Source organism: Castor canadensis, chromosome 12 (genome assembly GCF_047511655.1).
Source record: "Castor canadensis chromosome 12, mCasCan1.hap1v2, whole genome shotgun sequence".
In the NCBI taxonomy this organism is placed as follows: Eukaryota; Metazoa; Chordata; class Mammalia; order Rodentia; family Castoridae; genus Castor; species Castor canadensis.
In genome coordinates, this window is record NC_133397.1 from 127,944,503 (window position 1) to 127,966,026 (window position 21,524).

Below are 21,524 nucleotides of genomic sequence, written 5' to 3' on the forward strand. Positions count from 1 at the left end.
TCGTTAACCCTTGCTCCCACTGGTTTTTGTTCCCAGCTCTGTTACATCACCTGTCACATTGCACGCTAGTGAGCGTCTATCTGCCCGAGTGTGGGGGCTGAAACTCTCCAGCCCTAGGGTCCAGGGCGGTGCTCGGCCCAGCTCCATGGGGGGCTTGATGTTCTGACAGATGTCCTCTTGTTCTGTAGGTAGCAGGTGCAGGACACGGGGCTGGGAACTCCACCTTGGTGATGTCATCCAGTCGCCACCACAGGCTTCCCATAGGGGAGCTGCTGGGGAGACCCTAGTTTTTGGATTGGGGTGGCAGGCTAGGGAGTTTCTGTGACTTGCTAAAGGTCCTCTAGCTAATAAAGGAAGGAGCTAAGATTTGAACTCATTTATACAGCATTTGAAAGGCCGTGTTTTAACTATCAGCTGAACCGTTTCTATGGACTCTTTTGAATGCACTAAGGACTTACCCTGAAGGCTGCCCAAGGGCTTCTCCTTCCCAACTGTGCAGCCTCTGGGGCGGGCGTCGGAGGCCTCTCTCTTTCCTTTGGGAGCCAGGGATGTCAAAAGGCCCTGATGATGGGGACAGGCTCCTGACCTGCTTAGAAATCACTTGTCTTAACTAGTGTTAATTCCAGCTCAGGAGACTGAAGCAGAGGTGTTATGCCAGTCTGGACTACATAGTGAGACTTTGTCTCCTAAAAAAAAAAAGAAAGAAAGAGAGAGAGAAGAGAGAGCTGTCGGGTGTCCTGCTTCATGAGCTTTAGGGATAAAATGAGGTTGCAGTTCTTCAACGTTTAAATATTACTGACCTAGAAAGCCCCAGCCAGCCTGACAGCAGGGCCAGGCTTCCCCTGGGATTCCAGCAATTTCTAGGAACCCATGAGAAATACCTATAATTCCTCAGCCAGACCGAACGGCTGCCATCCATCGCCCGCTGATGGAGCGTCTCGGGTTTAGGTAGGAAAGTGAGAAGTGGGAAGGTATGACTCATTCCGGCTAGAATGTGAACACCTCCTGGGCCAGGAACCTGGTCTCTCTGCGCCCTGCTGTGCTCCCCACCTCCACCCCAAGCTCCAAGTAATACTCACCACATAGTAGTCACTCAACAAATAAGCAAAGGAATGAATGAGTTCCAACTTCCACTTCTTCTCAGAACATTTGTTGAACTTTTTTTGTCACTATTTTTTGAGATGGGATCTCACTCTGTAGCCCAGGTTGTCTCACCACATAGCATAGGCTGGCCTTGAACATGCAATCCTCCTGCCTCAGACTCTTGGGTGCTGGGATTATAGGTATGCACCACCACGCCCAGTTTAGTGAACATTTTTGACGTGCTGATTTCTGTGTCAGGGAGTAGGAGTGCACACGCAAACAACAGGAAACTTTCACCTGTGACAGACAGGACGACAGATTAGCACCTTTAAAAAACAGGCTCCAATTGTATAGGAGGCAGTGAGTGTCCCACGTAGGAACAGACACCAGGAAACGAATGACCGATTGACCGAGGCTACAGATGGGAGCTTGCTTTTGGGAGAAGCATCGCCAGAATGCATGACCTTCCCAGTGTAAAATCCTGTGATCCGACACAGTTTAGCCTATCTCTGTCTTTTCTAACTTCTTAGTCACAACAGTGGGACAGATCACAGAACTCCAGGAGGTACACTTACAGATGGAAAACATGTCTGGATGGGCTCCAAATATCTGTTGGTAATAAGTGACATTTCTTGAGAAGCCTGCAGGCTTGATACAAGACAGATCATGCCTAAATAACAGAACTTAGAGAAGTTATTAAATGTCAGGATGTGTTTAAACATTTGTTCCTTAATTCAATCCATTTGTCAAATTCAAAATTCAGATTCACAAACAAAATAGCCAAGAACTGAGTAAGACAGTTAAGACAAGGTTTTTTGTTTTTGTGGTTATTTTTTGATGGTACTAGGGTTTGAACTCAGGGCCTCACGCTTGCTAGGCAGGTGCTCTGCCACTTGAGCCATGCCCCCAGCCCTCTTTGCTTTAGTTTTTGCGGGCTTAGGGTTTTGCATTTTTCCCCAAGCCGGCCTGGACCAAGAACCTTCTTGTTTTGCCTTCTGCATAGCTGGGGATGGCAGGCAAGTGCCACCATACCCAACTATTGGTTGAGATGGGGTCTCCTTAACTGTTTTTCTGGGCTAGTCTTGAACTGTGATCCTTCTGATTTTCACCTCCTGAGTTGCTGGGATTGCAGGCATGAGCCCTCTCACTTTTTTAAACAAATTTTTGACAAAGTTTTTTGTCTCAGGGTCTCACTAGTCCTGACTGGCTTTGAACTTTTGATCTGCCTGCCTTTTGAATCCCTCCTGAGTGCTGGAATTACAGGTGTGTACCGCCACGCCTGGCTGATAATGTTTTCTGAGAAAACCCAAAGGCTTTGTTTGGGAAATCTGAGTTAAAACACTTTAGGGTGAAAATTTCCACATGTTGTTGACTTGGGACTCAAAAGTCACTCATGTGCTCCTTCATTCAAGAAATCCATAGTCGGAAGGGAAAAGAAAGCAAGGGTGAACGTTCACTAATGTAAGACTGTGAACTTCACAAGATGCAAACTTCTAACAGGAAAACAGGTTTATCTGTCACGGATTTGAACAGACTTTTTGCTTTTGTTATTTTCAGTTGTGTCTCGTGTGGTTGCCCAGGCTTGGCCTTGGACCATGATCCTCCGATATGTGCCTTTTGCATAGCTGGGATTACAGACATGCAGCACACCTGTCCAGCTTGATGGTTGAGATGGGGTCATGCTAACTTTTTGCCCTGACCGGCCTCCAATATGAGCCTCCTGATCTCTGCCTCCCAGGTAGCTGGGATTACAGGTGTGAGCCACCATGCCTGACTTCACCTTTCAGCAATGTTATTGTCTCTCACAGAATGTCAAGAACAATCTTGATATTAGAAAAAGGGTGGTAGAGGACTTGGGTCCCGTCTGCTGCTCGTTTCTGTGAAATCCATCATTCAAGGCTGATTTCCCACAGCAGTTTAAAAAGACAAGACTCTTGGCCACTGTTGTTCTCATGAAGGTGGGGACAAGTTGGCACAGTGTTTCTCCTCCACTTTAACAAAGGAGAAAACAAGGGCTACACAAGAGCTCTGAGGCCCCCGGGGGGAGAACCCCAATTCTGTGTTCTGAGCTCTTCCCATGGGCTGTGGTAAAATGGCCATCTCTGAGCACATGGTCCCTGAACACGCAGCCAGCAGGGCCTGTCCTCTGAGACAATCCCCTGTGGTGCTGTGACTGTTCCTTTAGGGCATTAATCACAGACTATCACTGTGCACTTACTCGTGTCACATCACCTCCTCTCGGTCCTCGCCTGGGACCTTCGAGGCATCACCACATCAGGGCAAGGTTAGCGAGTGTCACACTGTCCCCACCATTGGCAATGACACCACCATGACATGATGGCCTCGGTTGCCCAGTCAGTCAACCAGGAACCATAGCTAGCATCCTTTCTCGGGCTGGGTTTCCCTAAGTGGGGAATGCCACTGCCAGGGAAAAATGGCTTCTCTCAGAGTCCCCAGCTGCTGAGGAGTTGGGAGCATCCTCAGAGGGGCTGCCCTGGGCTGTGCCAGCTCAGACTGTCCCCAGTCATGGATCAGTAGGAAGGAGGATGTCACCTTACAACACCAGATGCGTATTACCTGCCACTATTCACTCATGCTTCGTGGGGCTCTTTCTTTGCCACACACTGAGCTGGACACCGAGGGCCCCCTCGGAAGCTGCTCTGCACTCAGACACCCCCACACCCTGGTGACAAGGACACTGTGTGTACATTGTGTGAGGCAGGCCAGGTGCCTGGAGAGACCTTCTGACTCTGGCAGATCTCCAAGGACAAGCACAAAAGCAGGTGCTCTAGTGGAGGGGACAGGGTGAGGAGTCCATGTCTGAATGCTTTCCTAGGGTGTGTGCGTGACGATCATGCTGATCACAACAGCAGAGCGTGATGACATTTCATTTGTCCCAGGTGAGAATGGCTTTGTCTACCCTCCCCCCGGCCCCCAGGAACTTTCTCGCCTTGGGGTGTCTGCCACAGCAGTCACCCTAGACGTCTGGAGAAACCACACTCCTGGCCAGGTGACGCCAGGGAGGGCGTGAGAAGACATTTGGTTACTAGATTCTTCCTGCCCTGTGACTTATGGTTTATAATTCATGATTCACTTCAGGGTCTCTCTGTTTCCAAAATCCTCCAGCCAAGACCCTGCCAACAGAGGTGGGGGCAGGAGCAGTGTGCCCACGGCCCCCAGCGGGCGCCAGGCTGAATGAGGGGGCCGTCAGGACAGCAGAATTGAAACAGGCTGACATGGGCCTCCCACAGACACTGGGGTCTGCAGCCTCCATGAACAGGCAGGTAGACAGCACACTTGTCACCCCACTGGCCGTGGAATGAGGCCTTCACCAGCCTGGGGTGTTTTGTCTTTGGGGTGGACAGCTGGCAGCAGGCCCAGGAGAGGCCCAGTCACTTGTTCCTCAGCATAAGGTTGGCCACTTATGTCCACACACTTCTTCCTGTAGAAAGATGCACGGGCAGGCTTTCATTCACAGGTGACGAAACAGCAGGGACTGAATGTTTGTGAGGTCACTTTCCCCGTTCTGCCTTTCACAGAGAGCTGATTCCTTATTCCTGCTAGGTTGAGGGTTTGAGGCTCGCCAGCAGCCCAGTGTCAAGTCCCAGCTCATGAATGCTCTCAACACGGGTTCCTTCCTGTCAGCGGAGGACAGGGGACAGTTGAAGAAGGATTCAGGATGCAGCAGGGATTGCTGTGCTGTTAACCTCACATCTTTCAACTCCTTCACTGAAACCAGACTGGAAGACAATTATTAGTTGGTCACCAGTCATCGGTCTAGAATGTTCTGTGGCGCACGTTGGCACACACTGAGTGCGGGCACTTGTGGGGACATTCAGAAGCTGTTCTGAATGCGCATCCCTGCGCTCTCTGGTGATGGGGACACGGCGTGTGTGTGTGACGTGAGGCAGGACAGACCCACGCTGTACATTGCAGCCCACGGATTAATTGAGTCTCTTTCGTTGCTCACTGGTGCACACTGGCCCAGAGATGGTTATCATGCCTGGGGACACACAGCTATTAAGAAGAGGGGAGACACCAGGACCCAGGTTCTTCTGATGTCCAGCTCAGAGCTCAGCCCACCACCCACGCAGCCCCGTCCCTCGCATCCAGCCACAGGTATTTCCTTGTGTCCTTCCCCTACATTCACAGCTTTGCATCCAGAGCACGGCGTTCTTAACGCAGATGGTACTCAACAAAAGTGTTACTCAACTCTTTATTTGCTTGGGCTGCAATGTCAGCTTGCAGGAAGTGTTCTAGCAACGTCCAGGGAAATGCCAATGTTCCAACCTTGCCACTCTTGGTTTTCAAGGGCTGGGGCTGTGACGTCTCTCTTGGGCAGAGAGAACAAGGCAAGCTTCCAGGATCCTTTCCAGGGTCTAGCAAAAGCTTTATGGAGAAGCCGACACCCTCCCACTGACCGCCATGCTGTGTGCTGGGCACTGCCAGACCTCTGACTCTCTCGGCCTTACAAGGAGAAGCACCTCCTCCACCTGGGACTGCACACAAGCGAAGCCCAAGTTACATCCTCAAGGGCACTAGGCACCCTCGTGACGTGCGCACTGGGCACCAGACGCAGTGTCTCTGTTGAGCTGTGCCAGTGTTAACTCCCTTCATCCTCGTTCTTAGTGGCAGAATTCATATGGCTCTGATTTTATGAATGAGATAAGTGGGCCTCAGTCACGTGTCCAAAGTGACAGAGCTGTGAAGTGGCAGAGCCTGGAGTCAGGACAGCTAAGTATAGACCCTCTGGTCTAGAGAACACGTCACTATGCCTTGAAGACACGACATGAGGCTCCTCAGGGTGGAGGTGGATCTGCTGTCTTCTGGCAGATGCTGGGCCTTCATTCTCCAAGTTCAAAAGGGGACAGGGGACCACCTTCTCCTCTCTCTGGTCCCACTTCCAAGGTCTATCCCCATGGTGGAGGTTAAAGGAGAGGAGGTCCAGCTGCCTCCACTTCCTCCTCTAGATGTTTGGCACCAGGAGCCACAGGGACGGGAGGGACCCGATTCTGGGCTGGCACGTGGTCTCGGGTTTCTGGCTCTGGTTTGGAACACAGCTGAACTTACAGGAAGGACAGAGGGACGCTGTCTGCAAACATCCAGTGTCTGGATCCTTGTCAGTGGACTATGAGAAGTCATGCTCCATGGGAATAAAATTGTGGAGAAGGATTTTTTTATCCTTTGCAAATGTCGAGGTCATGAGTAATTTATAATTGCTAAGTACAACAAATATAATTGTTCTCTGTTTTGATCCTATATAAACACATTCCAGGAACAATTTATCTGTCTTTAGAAGATTGCTTTTCACTTCCTAGCATCAGGTTGGCAGAGAAATGTGCCACAACAGTAGCGAAAGCCAGTTTTTGAACAATATCTGCATCATTGTTAGGGGATTTTTAATAAATTTTTGTTAGGATATATTCGTTAGATGGGGGCGGGGATTCATCGTGAAAATTGCCATTAGCCCTATATTGTATATTAGTTATACTACCCCGTTGTCTCTCCCCACTCTCAGGGTTTTTTTTTTTAATTATTTTTTCTAACTTTTATCATGTACCCTACAACAGAACTAAAGATACACCCTGACTTATGTAAGCTCACATCTACAGATGCCATAAGGAATTTACTGATTTGTTTTGTTTTTAAATTGTGAGCTTTTCACAACAAACAAAAAACCCCACACAAAATCAAAACAATATCAAAACCTCAAGCTTAATACATTCGGCTTTGCTTTTTTTTTTTCAGTGCTAGTGATCAAACCCAGAGCCTCATGCACACTAGGCAAGCACTGTACACCGAGTCACACCCCCAGCCCTTAATGCAAAGTTTAATCCAGATAAACAGACATATTAAGAGGGAAAACAGGAGGCACAGTGGCCTGTGACTGACTGCTCAACGTTCTTCTTTCTCTGCATATCACCACCCTAGTCACAAAAGCCATTACCCGTGATCCTAAAAGGTGAAAGCCTGGGTAATCACTTCTTAGGAGAGGAAGGGCATGGTTCTCTGCCAATTTTGGAGTCCTTTGGGAGCTCCGGGAGATTCTGGGTGAAGAGCAAGGTGAGTGTAGACTGCCCTGTACAGTGATGTTAGCGAGGTGAGCAGGGTGGAGGTGAAGCTTCTCTCAGACAATGGAAGCAGGATGGCATAGCTCCCTCACACAAATGGACTGACCGCACATTGCTGGTCTCGTGGTTCCATGGATGTGGGGAGCATCACTGTCATCCCTTCCCCCGAACACTCCCAAAGTGTCCAAGGAATCCAAAGCCCTGCAGCCAGGCAAGCTCCATGAAGACTCAGTGCGCCTCCCATGAGTCTTTTGACCACATGGGAAAGGTACTATGTCTTATCTTGAAGATTCGCTTGTGACTAATTTGAGAGTCAACAGCTAAATGTGGAGAAAGGAAGGCAAAGTGAAGATTAGATCTAGGCCTCGTGAAGCAAGAACAACACATTTGAGGAGGCTGATTTTAGGCAGAAATGGAAATTTACCTTGGGGCACACTGGCCATTTTGGAAGGCATGGTGGGATGTCCTTCCTTCACTATGCTGGCCAATAGGGTAGCCTCTTACTTTGTGTCCCCATCTCGGAACATCTGCGGTGACTTTAGTCCACAGCTCTCTTCTCAGCACCCACAGCGGGGGCTGGTGTGATATTGAGAGTCAAAAAATATTTGTGCAATGAATGAACACTTGATAAAAGAACCGTGACTGTGTGAGCTTGGAAATGAGTTCCTAGAACCTTGAGCTTGTGCTGAAAGTGCAAGTGCTGCTTTTCTACAAAAGCAGAGTCGTAAAGAGTGACGGAGTATACTGAAGTAGTACCACTGGCAACATAGTAACTAGATGCACTTGGGACTTGGCCTGAGGTGTGTCCCAATCTGTGACACTGTTTCCAAGGAAATGCCTTCATGGTTCCCAGAATTGGCTTAGAAGCAACCTTGGGAAATATACACCCTTCTTAGTGGAGAGCTGCTTGAAACTTCAGCTGTTTTGCAATTTGTCTGCAAATAGGACATTGCCAGGAAACCTGAACGCCTTAGTTCTTGTGGCTGCAGCAAGAAAGGTGGTACAGTATCAGGGATGCAGTTCTGACGCTTTGGACATGGTCTGGGAAGTCTAGAAGACTTTAAGTCAACTGCGGAAGGGGCTCTCAAGTGAGGTGGCCCAGAAACATCTCGGTGTGGACCACCAGCAATCCTGGTTTTCAGTGAGCTCTAGATGAGCCAGAGTAAATCAGGGTGTTATCCCAGAAGGTCACGGTGGTATGGAGTACAGTGCTATAACTTCAGCTCTGGGAGAAGGCTGGACCAACACACACAGTGAGTTTCTGATCACACACTAACATGGGCTCATCCAGGTGTCCTACCTGCCCTCCTGGGGACTGGGCTGCATGTGAACAGAGAGAAGTCTCAGCTAACACTGGTGTCAAGGCCATGGTTATTCAGACAGAAGCCCTGCACCTCATTGTTGTACATGAAAAACCCAAGGCCCCAGGTAAAGTGGAAAGTCTAAAGCCATTTGGCCACAAGATGGTGTCACTCTGATGACGGAGGGGTTGATATCTGTCTCTGAGAGGTTTCCAGACTGACACACAGATACACTTGCTGGGACTTGAAGAGGCAGCTCTGTCACGAGGCTGATAGGTCTTGGCAGGTGACAAGGGTGGAGTTGGAGGCAAAAGTCATTAATGAAGGATTTGAAAGACTTATAGGATCCCAGCCAGGGTATGGAGGCTCAAGATGGCCTCTTGAACAAAGTCAACATCAACAGTCATTGAGTCCAATTGCAATGGCTCTCATAGCACCATCTGGGCAGGAAGAAAGTCACGAAGGGCTCTTCCAGCCTGAGCAGAAACTTGTTAACTCCATTTTCAGGCAGGCTCTACTCAAGGGATGACAAAGATGGCTGCCTCCAGCACCAAGCTCCAATTCCCTCAGCTTTGCTGCCAAAAATGGGGGAAATTTGCCTCTTTCCCAAGGAGGCCAGTGAAAATTCCAAGGCTGATGCTTAGAAGCCCAGTGTGGATCATGACCGTGATCTTGAGTGACCAGGCTTGGGGCAATTTACTTTTGGGCCTTTGGACTGGGATTAGGAGAAAAATGGCCGTCCAAGAAAAAACTGAGCTCCTATCATCTCAAGAGGAGGGCAGGCGCGCTGAGCAGCCAAAGTCAATTCCCTTTCCCAACTTCAACGTAGAGACTGGTGTAGGTCAAAGTCAGACCTTTAGGAGGGACCAGTCACCTAAGTCATGCAGCCACCACTGTTCCTAGAAAGTGAAGGGGTTTCCCCTGATCTGTTCTAGAACATTTTTAAGTAAAGTGCACTCAAGCGCTTCGCTGAGAAAATAACCACGTGATTTACCAATGCATAAACCAGAAAACTGGGGAACACAGGCAAGGTCTAAGAAAGAACTCTTGTACCCCATCAACAAACACAGATGACATCACATAGCATAAGGGAGGAAATGGAGCAAGACTGAAAACATGATGTGAGCATTTTTGTGTGTGTGGCAAAAAAAGAAAACAAAGAGATGTGTCATGGGTGTTAACGTAACCTGATGAAATCCCAGGAAATGTCCTGTATTGTCATATTGTTTGATGACAGTGACATTTTTTATTCCTTGTCACTTTCTAAGTGCTGAGTGAATCAGTCTTGCAGTCAGTTCTCCATTGGGTAACGTGCCTCCTATTCTTCAACGGGGCCTCTTCCCAGATTCATGTAGGGAGACATCCTTTTTCTCCTGGCACACGCCACCAGGGCTGTGCTTGTCACAGTCCCTGGGGATTTTTCTTTGTTCTGAGGCTCTAACAGGTAAGAGTCGTGGGAGACGAGGTGCATACCTTGACTTCTCTGGAGCTCTCGCTGGAATGCTAACCGTTCTTCCTCCGGGGAAGCATCAGGAGCTAAGTGAAATTTTAGCAGGTTCTTGCTGTGACACCTGCACAGCGAGAGCTCACTGGGTCGAGTCGTTAAAATCCTGGTGTGTATTCTCACTAACATAATGGCGGTTGTGTCCTTACTCAGTAGATGGTGATGTCCTTGAGGGCAGGGACTGTTCTGAGATCATCACAGGTACTCCACGCAGAAAGGAAGAATGAAAAGGAGAGGAGGCAGGGATGAGGGATGAGAGGAAGAGAGGAGGGAAACGCCGGAATAACACAGAACATAGCGATGCAACTTTGTCCAGAAGGACAGCTCCAAGTAGCCACAACTAGCCTGGCCAGCTTGGGGGAATCTTACAGACTTTGTTTTGTGTTGAGGAAACACATTGGCCAGGAAAGGTTAAGGTGCATGTCTGGACCAAGGGTGGCATTAGTAAGGCTGGAACACAGGCTCTCTCCTGGGTCACTCCCCACTGCCCCTCACTGACCTGTCACTGGGTCAGCGTCACTGGTCTCTCCACTTTCCCTGGCACAGGCTCATGCGTGTATCCAAATGAGTGACATCTGCCACTGGGAGATCCGGGTGTTTCCTACCCACCCCAAATGGAGACTGAGGACAGCACAGGTACTTGGTGAGGATTCAGTATGGCTGTATCTTTGCAATGTCCCCCTTGTGAAAACCAGAAGGCAGTCGTTAGGGAGTCACAGGATCTTGGTCTTGATCTGGTTGGCTCCAGGAGACCAAACCCTCTCCCCAACCAGATTGAAAATTATTGGCTCTAATGGAAAGTCAGGAGGCAAAGAACTACTGCATATTTTTCTTTGAATATAGGTTTGGACTGAAGTTTCCACAAAGATTACTGCCCTCCTTGGGAAATTGGCACACATTATGGCTGAACTGAGAACCACACAGGGTCTCTCCAGCTCACACTGGAGGAAGCATCGGCAAGGAAGGCATCCCTGCGTGTGAGTGGGTGGGGTTCCTCAGAAGAGGCGAGTGAGTCTTGACAGGGTCACTTGGAAGAGGAGGTGGGGGTGAATTTGGGGTGGTAGAGCCAAGCTGGGTGTTACAATGTCTGTAATTTACTTTAGAGTACTTCATCAAAGCCCAGGCAGTGTGACCTCAGTGTGTATTGTGGTCACAGTCATTAACCCTAAGTGAGGATTCACCCTAGGGTGGAGAGCCAGCCTGCTCACTAGAAACCCACAGCTCCTACAAAAGCTCTGCCATCACTACCTGTGACCGACAGACAGCAGAGGCTTTGCCAATTGGCATATCCCATGTTAGAAATGGCTTTCCTTGGATGAAGTCGGAGGCTTTTAAATTAGCATAGTGGATGCTTCCTTGGTGAACTTGATTCAGGTAAAGATACTGATTATCTAAAATATTCTAGATGAGCTCCCTGCTCTTTCTTGAAAATAGTGTAAAATTCTAAGCAGCGTTGTCATCCCAGTGATGCAACCCCATACGCTGTTTTGAATTCAGAAGACTCTAGTGGCATCAGCCTATTATAAGATTAATCGAATTCTGCCCTAAAATATGTATTATCTCTATGTGAAGTGACAACAGGTTCCATCCAGCCAGGCTTTGGTTACGAAGGGCAAACTTAACGTGGGATAGGTACGTCCCCACAGTTCCCTGGTGAGTTACTCCAAATCCGAGTGACTTGGGACACAACGATAGTCATTTATTGTCCCCTGGTTTCTCTGAGTCAGGAATTTGAGGGCGGTTCTGGCCGGAAGGTCTCTGGTGATGTTGAAATCACAGCCACTGAAGGCTGGGCTGGGGCTGAAGGACCCACTTCCAGGCTAGTCCGCTCTTATGGCTGCACGCTGGGGCTGTCTGCTGAGGACAAGCTTTACTTCCCACAATGCTGGCATCTCGGTGGGTCCTGGATGTCTCACAACACGGCAACTGATCATCCCAAGAGAGAAGGGACAAAGCAGCCCCGAGACACCCGGCGATGAGATCACCGTCCTCCATGAGGATGGTCTGAACTTCCTGGGAGAGAAAACAGACTAGGTTTGGTTTTGATTTTGCAGGAGGAAAATATCTTGACCTTTTTGTTTTAATAAGCGATCTTCTGAATCGTTAAATTTAAAAAGAAAAAGGAAATTAAATGAACAGAAACGTGAAGCCCCGTGTCCTTGAAAATATGTTTATAATTTTCCGTGGAATATTTTTTGTTCAGTTAGTCAGAAAAAGCAAATTAGTCATCTTATCTGGTAGCTCAGGCTAGGTCTCTAGGAGTCATTTGACTCATTGAAAAGTAATCAGCCACCCTATCAAATATCTACCACCCAGCTTGGAACTGGGAGTCCCTCTGGGGACACTGATATCGCACAGGCTTAAGGAAACGGCTGACCACCTGGCCATTGGTGCTACACAGGGGGTCTGAGATGACCCAAGGGCGTCCAGAAGAGAGCAGTGCTGAGTTTGCCATCGGGGGACCAGCCTCCCTCTGCAAGCATTGAGTCTTCCTGCCAAGGGCATGACCTGGTTTGTGCAAATGCAAGAAGCAAGACAGAAAGGCACTCTGCTTGTTTTGCCTGGAAGTTAACCTTCAACTCTCAGAGGAGCACTTAGTGTTGTGCAGAAGCAATGGCGTCCAAATACAACAGCCCCACCATGCTGGGGCCAGACCGTCGTTAACCTCAGGCTCCCCAGCCACAGACGTTTGCAGAAAGGGTCTTGCGAAGGCTGGTTAAAGCCCACCCTTTTTCCCCAGGCCGGAAGACCAGGCACATTTAGCAAAGAGTCCTGGGGGCCCTTTGGACACCAGGTGGGAGCAAGTGCCAACTCCCCTCAGGAATCAACTAGAAATGCAAGTCATAAGTCAAATAAGTCAGACTGCTCAGGTTCTTCCTCCCAACTGTCCTCGGAAGGAAGAGTTCTTGCTGCAGACTCCGCCCTCGTTCATCTCCTGAAACATTCCTTTTTGGGGTGTCTCCAACACAAGTAATGGGGCTCGGCCGCAGCCAAGGTCTCACCACCCCCAGCCCTGCATCCACACCCAGAGGCCAGAGTCACATTTTCCTCAGCTGACGTGTGAAACCTAATAATGCAAGGGTTTCTTTTAGGATCCAAGATGAGCAGTACCGGGGATTGAACCCAGGGCCTCTAGCATGCTAGGCAAGTGTTCTACCATTTGAGCTGTACCCTCTGCCCTTTTGTTTGTATTTTTGGCTTTGAGATAGAGTCTCACTAACTTTGCCTGGGCTGACCTTGAGCTCACCAAGCTCCTGCCTCAGCCTCCTGAGTAGCTGGCATTACAGTTGTGCACCACCATGCCTGCCTCCAAACGATAACTCTCTAGCTTGCCACGCAATATGGCTTGCAAAGTTGTCTATAGCTGGGTGCTGTTGTTCCCACCTGTAATTCTAGCTACTTACTTAGAAGACTGAGATCAGGAGGGGAACAGTTTGAGGCCAGCCTGGGCAAAAAAATAAATCCAGACCTTACCTCAAAAATAACCACAGGAAAAAAAGGGCTGGAGGTGTGGCTCAAGTGGCAGAGCACCTGCCTCGCAAGCTCAAAGTCATGAGTTCAAACCCCAGTACTGAAAAAAGAAAGAGAAGAAAGTTGTCTATAAATCCAGTAGGGCTCTCTTGTTTTGAGTTTACAGAACTCTGCTTTTTTTCACAGAAATGTTTCACTCCCACTAAGGTTGATCAAAATGCCTAAAAGGAAGCTGCAATTTTCAGCTGTCTTCGGGAACCCCTGTCTCTTCTGGCCGTGCAGACAGGCCTGGACTTGCTGGTTTGATTTACTTGGCTAATGGATTTTTCCCTGGCTTCAACAGCTAGGTCTGGGCATTGGGAGAGGACCATGGAGCCTATGCAAGCCAAGAGTTCTGGAAGAAGGTTCTCCATCTTTCCAGCTAGTGGGACACACCATTCTTGCTTCTTCTGGACTGAGGGCTTTCATGGTCCCCATATCTCAGGCTAACTTACACCCAAGGAGACAAAGTGTGGGCTCTGCAGCCCAAGTGCCCAGGGTGGGGGGTAAAAATCCATCTCAGTTTTCTTGTTTGGAATCTGGAAAGATAATGTCTATCACTTGGGATGTTGTGACACAAGCCTTAGGAGAGGGCTGTTATTATTGTAATTGTTATTCTTTGAAGTAAAATGGCTTCTCACCTCTTAAAAAGTGTGTCTGTATGTGTGTGTGTGTGGGGGGGGGGCAATCCTGTAGGAAAAACAGCAATACGTGTACTGGATGTCTGCCCAGATCTATCAAGAAGCGGTCAAAAAGCATTCGTGGTAGCCTACAAAAGCAAGGAAGTGGTCAGTTGTGTTATTCCTTTTGGAAACTGTTTTATCAAGGTAAGATTTGAGCTTAAGATATTTGGGTGCCTGTGAGGCAGGACAAATGAGGGAAAATGAGCTATGGAGAGCAGCAGCCAAGAACTCACAGGCAGGCATTGTACTAATGACCGTTTGATTGAAAGCAGGTAGATACTGCTTTCTTTGCTTTAAACTTACAAGTTGCAAAAAGACAAAAAAGAAAAGGTTAAAAAATAGTTCTTTCCCTCTGACCTTTTCTGCTTCCCCAATCATTAGTGTGCTCTGGGAACAGAGCAAGGATATCTTAAAGAAAGACACTTATCCTGGGAAAAACACTTGGGAAGATGAGTCCTCTGGCACAAGAAGTATTTACAAAGTCAACACCCATCTTAAAGGGAGCATCTTTTGCGTCTCTGGGCCCAGTTGATAAAACAGTGTAAGAGCAGGAATGATTACATATACCACCGAAACGAAAGGCAGGGCTTCTCCTAAGCTTAATTGAAGCCAAATGTATCCACTTTTTGACCACAGCTCCCTGACGCGAAAGCACTTGATGCACCTGTTAGGGTTGGGCGCTATCTTTCTATCTTTCCTTTGCTTCACTTTATGGATAAACTTTCTTGATCTTTACTTCTGTGTGCCCTAAAATTCATTTTGTGACATCGTGAACTTGGTAACCGAGGACCAGGTGGAGGCCACCTTCCTTTTGGAGACCTCTTCCCTGCAGCATCACCAATTCTGGTAAGACATAGAGGAGCAAGTTTTGGTCATCCAGGAAATTCTGGAAAAGGGAATTCTTTGTGCACACAAGGCTGTGGAGCCTGCAGGCCTGAGTGCTGGGACACCGGATGCCAGGTGAGCCTATGGGTCACCAGCCCTTGCTGGCCATGGCATCAGGCCTCAGACCCTTGCTTTGTGTGTGCCGCACAAAATGTCCCCAGCTCCCACACTGGGGTTCCAGCACACGTGTTTTCCATCAGTGTTAATAGAACCTGCTTTTGAAGCTCTTATTTCCTGTCATTTGGCTTGCAAATTGTTGCTGAGTCATTTGACCGCATGGATCTTCTGAAACAGCAGTCACATGACCAGAGGAAACCATTGCGGGCTCCCAGCTCACTGCGGGCACACAGTGTTTCCAAACTCATCTCAACCAGTGCTCACAGAGGAAGACACAGGCATGACCTGCACTGAGTGGAGGTCTGGAGCTCACTGTGACATGTACAGCCTGGCCTTCTTCACTTGCTCTCTACTGGGCAGGGGAGGCCCAGGTCCAAAGACTGCAGTGCAGACTTGAAAAGTCCCACTTGCTATGGAAATAAATATGTGCCATGTGACAGGAGTGAAGAGTCATCCATTCTGCTGGGAGAATGGCAAAGGAGGGCCCAGCAGGAAGGCTCAGGAAGGAAAGGAGAGTGTGTAGGTAGGACTCGACAAACTCCTCTGGGCAGAGGACCCACGGAGCAGAACCAAGAGTGCAAGTTCATGGTGTCTGTCCAGGCTGGCAATCAGCAAACTTGATCAAGGCCACAGGAAATGAAATAGAGATAGGGACCCTCATAAGGACAAGAGGTGACAGACAGGCTCTCATGCCCTAACTCCATAAAACCTGTTACCCACAAAGAGTTTCTCTCTTCACTGTCAGCATTGCACAGACTATGCCTATTCCTGGTTCCTTTATCTTATCACAAGCAAAAAAACCCCACCAGGTCCAGGTAACGTCACTATGTCTTCAAGGATAAACTGGTCATTGATCTGTATCTAACACAGGGAAAATCTCTTTAAACCACAAGGAAGAGATTTCATTAAAAACAGTTACCATCCTCATGACTAACAAAAATTACCCAACCTCAGACCACTCCAACAACCCGGTCAATGCCTGTTCTTTTCTGTTGGTGACAGCCCAAAGCTGCCGTGATCAGCGCTGTCCCCTTTCCTCAAACCCCTTCTCCTCCCATTTCAAGTGTTTGCCTGAGGGTTTGTGCTGTGCTCTGGTTTCATCTCCACACAATCTCTAGGATGAAGGTCCCCTCCCATCTGGTATCAGAACCACAGAAGAGGGTTAGCAGGAGATGGATCGAACTGGCTAATGGAAGACAGGAATGAATTCATGACTGTAGAGTTGAGGCACATCACTGATCCTTTTTGTGTTAGCTATTGTCCTAATAGGATTTTGCATTTGTGCTTGGCCTCACGGAACCACTGTCCTCCTACTTATACTTCCCCTGTAGCTGGGATGACAGGTGCTCACCACCACTTCCAGCTTTTTATTGGTGGAGATAGGGTCTCGAAGACTTTGTGCCTGGGCTGGCCTGGCCTGGAACTGTGATCCTCTGAATCTCCGCCTCCCAAAAGCTAGGATTACAGGTGTGAACCTGCACCAACACCTTTCTGAAAATCATTTGACCATAAATATGAGAGTCTATGCCTAGACCCATTTAATCAGTCCCATTATTGGCCTAAGTTACACCAATGCCACATTGTCTTGTTATTGTGGCTTTGTAATAAATCCTGATGTCAGACAATATAAATTCTCCAGCTTTGTTTTGTTTTGGTTGTGTACATCTTCTACATTTCAATATGAATTTTATAATCAGTCTGTCAGTTTCTACACAGTGATTACTGGGATTTGGATTGGAATTGAATCGAATTTGTGAATCAATTAATGATGAAGATTGACTTTTATTTTTTCTAAAAGGGTCTTGCTGTGCAGCCCAGGCTGGTCTTCAACTCACGACCCTTGTGTTTTACCTTCTCCGAGTGCTGTGATTGCAAGCGTGTGTCTGCCCCAAGACGGACGTCTTGACAACAGTCAGTCTTCTAAGCTACAAACATAGATTATCTCTGTCTTTATTTGGGACTTCTTTAATCTTTCTAAGAAATGGTTTGTCATGCTCAATCTCACCCAGTGCTTATCATCTTTTCTACTCAAAGTGTTGAGCATTTTGGTGTTCTTATAAATAGTGTTGTTTTTATTTTAATGTCAGCTTGCTTGTGCATAAATACCATAGCTTTTTTTTTTTTAATCAAACTTCCTTTTTAGTTTACTGTGGCTTTCCATGCAGCTGAAAGAAATAATGCAGGGAGCTCTGGTTTCCCTCCGTGGTGGTGACACCTTGCAAGACCCAACCAGCATATTCCCACTAACACAGCCAAGAAGCAGAACTGTACCACACGGGAGCCCTCTGCAGTATGGAAAATTATGTTGGTTCATAAGGAAACGTCAAACCATCCTGCATGGCTGGAATAGACTGCCCTTGGCTGTAGAAGGCTGTTCTTTTTATATACTGTTGGTTTTGACACGCTAAAATTTTGTTAAGAGTTTTTGCACAGATGAGGGTTATTGGTCTATAGTTTTCTTGACATATTTGCTAAGTTTTTGTATCAGACAAGTGCTGCGTTGGGATCAGAATAAGTTGGGAAGATCTCTCTCCTCTTTAATTTCCTGAAAGAGTCGGTTAGAATTTGTATTATTATTTCTTAAATGTTTGGTGGAATTTCCAAGTGAAACTCTCTCTTCCTGGAGCTTTCTTTGTGCAAAGGACAAATTCAATTTCTTCTAATATAGAGTGGTTATTTGTATATTTTTTTAGTGAGCTTTGATATTATGTCTTTCAAAATATTTGTTCATGTCATCTAAATTTTTTTAATTTGTTGACATAATGTTGTTTGTAATAGTCCCTTTAATTTTTAAGCTCTGTGGACTCTGTAGTGTCCCTCTGTCATTCTTGACAATGGCGGCTTGTGTCTCTTCTCACTTGCTTGTCTGAGTGAAGGATTTTCAGTTTTATTATCTTCTCCTTGAGCCAGGTTTTAATTCTATTCTTCCTTTCACCCATCAGATTTTAAAAATTATTCCCTGAAGCCCCTACTTTATTAATATTTGTTTCCCTAGGCTTTACCCAAGGTCACCTCCAGGACTCACTATTGCATCAGTTGTCGTGCTTCTCTTGGCTTCTTGCTCTTGGCTGTGAGAACTTTTCAGACTTTGCCTGTTTTGGATAACTGTGACAATTTTGAGACGTGGTCAGGTTCTTTGTGGGAAATCTCTCAGCTGGGAATCGCCTAATGTTCTTCTCATGGTTAGATTGGATTATGGGGTTTTAGCAGGAAGACCACAGAGATCAGGTGCCATTTTTATCATGCCATGCCCACAGGCAAGCTATCAGTGTGATTTCTCACTATTGACACAACCTTGATCACCTGACTCAAGTAGTACCTGTGCGTTTCTCGCTGTAATTACCCCCACCCACTGTCAACTGTTCTTTTTGGAAGGAAGTCACTATGTGCACTTCCCCATGACAAGTCAGGAGTTATGCTCCATCTGCTTGAGGTAGAGGAATTTTTTCCCCCAGTGGTGGGGACTGAACTCAGGGCCTGTATACTCTGTCACTCGAGCTACAACTTCAGCCCTTTTGGGTTTTAATTTTTGTTTTTGGGACAGGGTCTTGCCTAGGCTGGCCTCAGGGTAGTTATCCTCCTGCCTCCCCAAAGTAGGTGCGGTTACAGGTGGGCACCACCACGCCCAACTAGGACAGAAAATTTATTCCTAATAAATTATTTGAATTCTTCTCTATGGGAGAGTTTCTCCTGTCCATTTATTTTTTATTCAATCATTTATTTATATCACCATTGCATATTTAGTTTACACTTCAGTGCATATGATGTATTTTGTTTATTTCAAAACATTCTTGAATTTCCCTTGTGATTTCTTGTTTTCACTGCTAGATTATTTCTAAGCATGGAATTTATTTTACATTTTTGGGGGAATTTCCAGATCTCACTCAGTTCTAAAATGGTTAAAAGACTTAGCCAGAGGGAAGCCATTAATCAGGTGTCTAGAGGGAAGCTATTAATCAGGTGCCATTATAGCTTCAAAGCTGAAGGACGTTCATGAAGGGATCTGGTTCCCATAAAATTAGAAGAACAGAAATAACCAAACTAGGATACAGTCAAATGATTGTGTGGATTGTGTTGATTGTGTTCACTCATGCTTATAGATAGCAGCCATTGTCTCACTTCTGTACCTTAGCTAACAGCTATTGTCTCGCTTCTGTACCTAGGCTAGCTTGCTTCGCAAAGATTGCCAGACAGGATGTAGTTTTTGTCTTTATAAACCCTACAAAAAGTTAGAGAAGGGCTGCTCTGAGATCCAACGACCTGTTGGTCAGGCCAGTCACCAGCTGGCTAATAGAGACTGTCCCTTAAAGTCTTTCTTGGGTGGTTGTGCCTCATTCTGACTCGAAACAGTACTACTTCCTATTTTATTCCATTTTGCTCAGAGAACATACTTTCACTACTTGATCTTTTAAATGTACTAAAACCTGTTTTGTAGCTCAGAACTTGTTTCATCCTGTCTTTGAAAACATCCTACATGTGCTTGAAAAGAATGTGTATTCTGCTCTTTTGCTGTTTTTTTTTTTTTTTTTAGTGGGGGGTTCTCTAAATGTCAACTAGGAAATGTGACATTGGTGATGGTGTCGTTCAAGTTATCAAAGGGTTTACCAATTTCCCTTCTGTTTTTATCAATTGTTGAGAGGGAGGTGTTGACATACCTTATTATACCTTGGATTTGTTCATTTTCCCTTCCAATTTTATACAGATTTATTTCATTTCCCGGTGTCATTTATACTTCTCTGTGTTAGTCAAACGTTTTGTCACTGTGACAAATACGGGAAAGAAGCAGGTTGAGGAGGCAAGCTTTACTTTGGCTTGTCTTTCAAAGGTTTTAGTCTGAGGTCAGGTGGATGCATTGCTTTGGACCTGGCCCTGTCTACACCTGAGTTTGTGAGGGACATTTCAGATTCAAACCATAACAACACACGCGTTAGATTATCTAAACAGAAGATCCAGGGTTTGTGATAAGAGGTTGAAAATAATGTAGCTGAGTTTTAAATGGAATAGGGGAAGATTTTGTTTTGGAAAATAAGCTTGGGTCAGAAGATTAAGAAAGGGAAGGGTATGTGCATGCATGTGTGAGTGTTTTTATTTGTATGAAGTAATTCTATACTTTTCAGAAACAATGAGCAATGAAATATAGAAAATAAAACCTCGCCTTCTGCCATTCACTTATCCAGCAAATATCTGGAGGTGTCAAGAGAAACGAGATTGGGACATTTTCAGAACTCACTGCCCTGGCACTTTGGGAATTCTGCAAGAAAACAAAACAGCTTTCTGGGAGATTTTCCTGGAGTAATTTGCAGAGTGATACAAGAGCTAAGACCTTTCTCAGTGACCCACTGAGAAAGCCCAGCACCAAACCTGGCACCTACCCTGGCTGAGTGTATTGGTGAAGGATGTGGTTAGAATGATCTTGGCTCAAAGGGAGTTTGAATATCCTTTAACCTCACACTGAAATTTCATAAATCCAATGGCTTTGTGGTTTATTGGATTTACTTATTACTACGCTAAGTCCATTTGTGTTTCCTGATGGATAAACGCCAGGTGGGCTACTCGTTCATTTCTCAGGAAATAGTTAATGGGCGTCTCTAGGGTCAGTCTTGGACAGAGGTTGAGTTCAGAGGTGGGCAACGCAAAGCCCTTCCTATTCTCTGACCTGCTGTTCCAGAGACCTCTGTTACCTGTGCTTAGAGGCACAAGGTGGATGGTCTGACCTGCACCTTGCCAGACTCAGGTGTTCAAATACCTGCCACTTGCAACAGGTAGACAGACTCTGGTGCCTGCAGAGCTGTCAATCCCTCCTCAGGCAGTGGAAGTACGAAGGCATTTGGACTCAGTGTTACAAGACTTCCCCTCCGCCCAGCCAGAGCTGTCCAAAGTCAAAGTGGCATTTCTTGGAGGATCAGTGTCCTGTCACAAGGACCATTCAGGCTCTGGCTTCATGCCTACTTGGGGAGAATGTGGCTGAGGGAATTCAGACACAGACTGGGAGGAGTGACAGTTGACAATCTTACAATTCCATTCCAGCTGGAACTCCATTACCCTCTGTCCCCAGGGCTCTGGCATTTCCTGCAGCTGGAAGGCGGGCTGGTCCCCACCATCACCTGTGGCCCTTCACTCGTTCCCAGAGTTACAGCCGAGTGGCTGGGCAGCCTGGTGGTTCCCCAGGTGGGCAGCACGGCCTGGAGCCTGCTGTAGACTCTGCAGCCCTAGAGATAAACAGCTCCCTGTGCCTTATGTGCTGAATGTCACCCCTCCTCCCCACACTTTGTCTCTAGTGGCTGCTGGTTTCAGTGACCCTGGGATCACTTCGGCTGGAACTAGAGAGCAGGACAGACTGTTTTGTAAGGGTTTTTTCATCTTTCCAAGT